At 40.2% G+C, this 6,249-nt stretch overlaps 1 long non-coding RNA gene across 1 annotated transcript; it reads left to right on the top strand.

The window, feature by feature from the left end:
* The first annotated feature begins 2,985 nt into the window (after positions 1-2,985).
* LOC142744809 (uncharacterized) lies at positions 2,986-4,760 on the top strand. The gene is made up of 3 exons (XR_012881666.1): positions 2,986-3,173; positions 4,181-4,325; positions 4,566-4,760. It is a non-coding gene; the product is annotated as an uncharacterized LOC142744809 (long non-coding RNA).
* Positions 4,761-6,249: the final 1,489 nt, after the last annotated feature.

Genomic DNA, 6,249 nt, shown 5'->3' with positions numbered 1-6,249 from the left:
AGTTAGTTAGTTAGTTAGTTAGTTAGTTAGTTAGTTAGTTATGATGCTGTTTATTTCAGAACTTGCCGGACTGAATTTAAAGGGTTTTCCCAAAATCATAAATTATCACCTATCCACAGCATAGGTGATAATTTTCTGATCGCTGGGGGTCCCACAACTGGGACCCCTACCAATGATGAGAATGGGGGTTTCCGAGCCCCCAGATCCTCCTCACTGCTCGACCGCAGTGAGGACATTAAATGGCGCGGCAGTCGAGCATGCACGCTACCGCTCCATTCAAAGTCTATGGAAATGACGGAAGCAGTTGAATACAGCTCTCGTCTATTTCCTTCAATCTCATAGACAGAGAATGGAGCAGTGGACGCATGCTCGATCGCCAATCCCATCAAGCTTTTCCTCACTGCAGGGAGTTCCGTGAGAAGGACCTGGGGGTACAGGACCGGCAGTGGGGGTCCCAGCGATCAGAAAATTACCACCTATTCTGTAGACAAGTGATAATTTATGATTTTGGAAATACCCTTTTAATAAAAGAAATAAAAAAATCAAGCCAATGAGACAGTTAAAAAAGGGTCAAAAAGTCATACAGAGAACTAGCAGTGCCATTTCCTGGGATGACCAATCAGATGGTAGCTTAAATTTTACAACCGTCTATTTAAAAACCGCTTTTTTATGCATGAGCCCCAAGTTCCACAATTGTTAGCTGCCTGGAGGGCATTAAACAAGTGGCCGGTAGCTGAGGCGATGTGTGAACTAGCTGTAATTAGTTATGGCCGTTATGCATAAAAACTAATTGCTACACATAGAACTGATTTGCAGCTACAGAAGCAAATGATTAAAAGCTTGTCAAATGAGAAGACCTTTCTGCTTAGTACATTTTCTGACTGTAAAACTTTGCAACTGCTTTGCAGAATGTCAAACTCATCTCCGACTCTATAATTGAACATCTTAATGAACTTGTCATACATGTTTATATTAGATCAATAGAAATTAAATGCATTTGGTGAAGTTTTCATATTAAAATGTTGACTGTTCAGGCTAGGGATTTGTACGATTTGATACAAACTATGTACAGTAAAAAAATACAGCCGTAAGAACTATTTTCTATGGAAATACTAACAACACATTAGAAAGCAATCACATAAAATAACATTTCAAAATATTTAGTAGGCAATTACTGCGCTCCCATTTTTGCTGTTTTTTCTTTTTTTTTTTACTTCATGAGGCACAGATGGTTCCACTGTTAATGATATTTAGTACATACTGTATATAAAGAAGCCATTACAGAACATGCACTCGAGGGTTTGCAGTGAAGAATACACGTCGTTTGAAGGTGAAGTGTACATTATAAACACATTATTTTGCGAGCATTCTTATTTGCTTTGCATTGTGTGATTTCTAATTGATTCTAGAAAGAAATCTTTTGGCCGTGAACAACTAAGCCATAACTTGGCTACTCTAGTGGGCTACAGCGGCTAGGTTGCTTTTCTTTCCAGATATTTTAGAAATGTAAAATGATGAGATAAAAGCACAAATAGTTTTTATAGTGAGTTGTCACTATATTTTGGCATGCAAGAACAAGTATAGGAACATATTCATACTAAAACTGTTGCAATAAGATATAGTATATGCTTCATTCAGTTAAAGAAGAACTTGGTATTCCAATGTTTCTGAAAAAAACATTGCCATTACTATCACTAGAAAATAAGTTTAATACCCATCATCATGAAGATAGAAATAAATAATTATAATAATTATGAATTAACTATGGTGCATATTTATAGATGATGCCAGCTATCTGCTACTTTTCCATGTTGAAAAGTGGTGTGAGCTATGGCGGTGACATTACTCTATATTACTGAACTCTGTCCTATGCAGCAAGACAATTGTAGGCATGTAAGTTTATATACAGGTTGGTGTAGCCAAATGTTTAATTAGAATTTATTACCGTTAACAGCATCTATAAGACACTCATGGTACTGTACTTCAGCAGCTGTTATTACATTTGGTGAATGGTGACTTAAACTTTAGGTTAGGACAACATTTAAATGCGTATGCTGTATGCTATGGAATTTACCTACCAGAATGGTCACAAAGCACCATGTGGATGCGGGCCCTGCACTTATGTGGTGAAAGGAGTTCCAAATGTGACCATATGGTGCCTCTAGGCCAATCAGGAAGAGAGGCACTGTAATTAGCGTAGATCATGCGCGGTTGAATGGCACTGCGAACAGTAGTCATTGGTATAGTTCAGCAAGTGCAATAGCACAGGCTGAAGCACAATACTATGATCATCTCATAGACGCTCTTTATTAAAGGGGTCCACCTGGTGACCGATTTCCATGATATAATTCCGCAAGAGGAGGTGTACCATACTAAATGGACAATTTTTGTTCCCTTCAACTCACCTTAAAAGGGTCGTAGGGTCAATGAAAATGTGTTTCGAGGTTATCGCACTGTCTGGGCATAAGTGCAGAACTCATCCAAACTCTGAATCTCGGGTGCAATTTCCATGGCAACATTTCTTAAGCATTTCTCCAGCTCCACGTCTGCATGCATAGCCAGCTCCAAGTATAATATACGTAGTGGCTGTTGTTATACTGGACTTCATTCAAAGTCAAGAACATGAACTCCGCACCCATATACTGCATCACAGTGGACAGGAACAGTGGCACTGAAGTTTTTGCGAGAATGAACTTCCCTGAGAAAGTGATGTATGCCGCCAACTTGATGTTCTACTGCTTATGGCTGTAGAGCTTCACTTCCCTCAGTGATTTCCTCTGCCAGACATCTTCACAAGGAATTGCAAGGCTACTGAATAATACAGTAGCCAAGACTAACCAGAGAAGGTGGCTGCTGCTATTTATACTCAGTACTGCTCTCTGATTGGTCGAAATATAAGTCAGTTTTATGACATCACAGCATGACTATTACCTCATAGGGTATTTTATTTGGTTCTTCTCGGTGCTGCTGCTTTCCAATTGGCAGAAATCGATGTCAGCTGGAAAATCCAATTCAGCTTTTTGATATCACATCAGAAAGAATATTACCTCAGTGGCTATTCCAGGCTTCCCTGTTTCAGCTGTGTACTGTACAGGGATACAGATCGCAAAACATAACCGATTGGAGCTACTTGTAGACTGTATTTGTAAAACACTGGTGTACATGGCACTAAGGTAAGACAAGCTGGGGGAGACCCTGCGTGCTTTGTGGAATTAATTATTACTTTCTGTTCTGCACTTGTGTTAATCTTTGCATTATTACCAGTCCATTTTTAAATATGTACAAACCCACCGCTGTTAGTTTTCTATTTTATGAAAGTGTTACACAATTCTGAGTTTTATTCCTATATTTGTGTTTGTGATTCCTCGTATTATCCATAAAGACATATAATCCATAGCGTTGCCTCTGAAATCATCACATTACATGAAATCACTGCTGTCTTCACCTTCTCCAATTGCAGACAATCTTTTGGACAGTGCAATTAATCAGGAAATGAGTGCACTTTGCTGCTCCTAACCCTACATTAATATAATTAAGAAGCATGATCACTCAGTAAGGCCTCATTCACATGGCAGTATTTTTGACAGTATTTTGCATCAGTATTTGTAAGCCAAAACCAGGAATGGGTCCAAAATACGGGGGAGGTACAAATCTTTCCATTATACTAGAGCACACCATGTTGATGAATCCATTTTGGGGGAAAAACATGCCAGGTTGGACCTGGCATTGTTTTCCTAAATTTTTCTAGTTAAATACTAGACTCTGAAGCACCAGCCACTTTTTTTCTGAAATATTCATATTGGAAGAGGCGCAGGGGCTCCAAAAACATGGCGTTTGGCACAAATGTCATTGCTCAATGCATTTCCACTAGAAAACGGGCATAAATACATTGATAAATCTGCCCCGCTGTACATTGATTAATCTGCCCCACTGTATGCAATTATTCACTGGCATGGGCCCCATGGTAGTGGGACATCTTTTAGTAGTAGGTCTGTGTTTTTGGGAAATGAGGTTTGTCTCTATATCACTTATAAATCTATCCTCATCACCTTTAGGAAACTGGTCCTGCATCGGTTGTATCAGTAGAATGTAGTAGCTGTTTGGGAATGAGTGCATTACAGATAAGTTTTATTCTTCTAGGTGCTTTATATTGGTTACAGCATGTTTTATTATATTACAGGATGGAACATTTATTTAATGTATGATGCTTGAAACTTCAGACAAAACATTTGCAAAGTAGCCAGCCTCTTTTAATTAGTATATGAATACATGTTCCCATACTGTATACCTGGTTGGAACCAAGATGTTGCTCTGTTAAACAATCGGTATGTAGCTATTATGTTAAAATCAAACAAACACATAAAACATTGGCATCATGAAAAAACCTGAAAGTAGTTTAATAGCGCACATTGACTTTCTTCCTCTAAATCAATCAAATGAGATCTTTAAAATTCCCCTTCCTCAGCTTGAACCAACATAGTTTGGCAGGATTTTATTCAACAATGCCACTGCAAGAAATCAGGAGGTTTTAACTTACCAGATGTTTCATTTTTTTTTTATTTCAGAATCGCTGGCTGTGAAGTGCGCTGTACAGTAGCAGTAATTGTTGCTGTTTGCTAACATTTCATTTCCAAATGACAATGGTAATTTAATCAGCACGAGTGACATTAAAAAGTTCTAACAAGCTTTGACTTTGAAATTGTGATGGAAATAAAACATTAAGAAATGACTATGTACAGAAGCAGCTGCATGCAACATATGGTAAGACAAAACATAAATCCCAAAGATTGCCTTAAATTATACAGCAATCTGAGATAAATAAATAATTAAAACTAAAATAATATAATATGCAACAGTAACATTCCTTTGGTCTAGCACTATTGAATTTCTCAAAATTTGTTTTGGATCCAATACGTTTGATTTGGCTGTTTGGAAGCCCGTCCGAAGTCATGTGATCCTTTTTCTAATCTGTAAAATGGTGACTAGTGCTCACTGATGGCCACAATTTTGCCACGATTCATGTGCTGAAAACCCAGCTCATGCGGCCTGTCCGGCAAGAAGACGCACCGGGTCTCTGCCTACCTGAAATCCGGTTCCACGGCAAACTTTATCCAACAGGACCTAGTAGATCATCTCCAGTTGCCCACAGTCCCTCTGGAGATGCCTGTGACTGCTGCCTCAGTGAATGAACTTCCTCTGCCCGATCCTATCGTGTCTGAGACAAAGCCACTGAAGCTCCAAGTTAGAGCCCATCACATGGAACAGATTGCATTTCTTGTCTTGTCTTGCCGTCAATCCTATTTTGCTGGGTCTGCCTTGGCTCCGGCTAAATGCCCCAGTCCTTGACTGGAATTCCGGAGAAGTTCTCTAGTGGGGCTCCAAATCTCTCCACCACTGCCTGTTGCAGATCCATCCTGTCCAGCCTCTTCTGTCTAAGTCAATAGCGGGATTACCCACTCATTTTGCTCAGTTTGCGGACTCTTCAGCAAGAAGGAGGCTGAGATGCTTCCCCCACACCGGTCTTACTACTGTCTGATTGAACTGGTCCCAGATGCTTCACCTACTCATGGACGGGTATATCTTCTCTTCTTGCCAGAGACCCAGTCCATGTCAGCCTATGTCAAGGAGAATCCGGAAAGGGGCTTCATACGAAAATCCTCCTCCCCAGCCGGAGCCAGGTTCTTCTTCGTTAAAAAAAAAGATGGATCTCGTCGACCCTGCATCGACTACCATGGTCTCAACCAGATCACGGTCAAGAAAAAATATCCATTGCCATTGATCCAGATTTTCTCTAAACTGGACTTGCGTGGGGCTTACAACTTGAGCCGAATCCAGCAAGGTGATGAAATTAAGATGGCATTTCACACTCGAGACGGGCACTATGAATTCCTGGTGATGCCCTTCGGTCTGTGTAACGCTCCCTCGGTCTTCCAAGAATTTGTGAATTATATCTTCCGAGATCTCCTCTATATCTGTGTGGCGGTCTATCTAGATGATATTTTGATCTTCTCCCAAGATCCGACGACACATCGGAGGCATGTCCATTAGGTTCTGTTACGATTAAGGGAGAATCACCTGTATGCTAAGCTGGAGAAATGCCTTTTTGAAAAAAATTCCTGGTCTACATCATCTCTGACCAAGCCCTCAAGATGGAGCCTGAGACAGTAAAGTCCTGGAATGGCCACATCCTCAGGGTCTGCAGTCCATACAGCGTTTTCTGGGATTCGCTAACTTCTACCAGCAGTTTAT

The sequence above is a fragment of the Rhinoderma darwinii genome, chromosome 1 (genome assembly GCF_050947455.1).
Source record: "Rhinoderma darwinii isolate aRhiDar2 chromosome 1, aRhiDar2.hap1, whole genome shotgun sequence".
Taxonomy (NCBI): Eukaryota; Metazoa; Chordata; class Amphibia; order Anura; family Rhinodermatidae; genus Rhinoderma; species Rhinoderma darwinii.
This window is presented reverse-complemented; position numbering and strand designations above follow the sequence as displayed.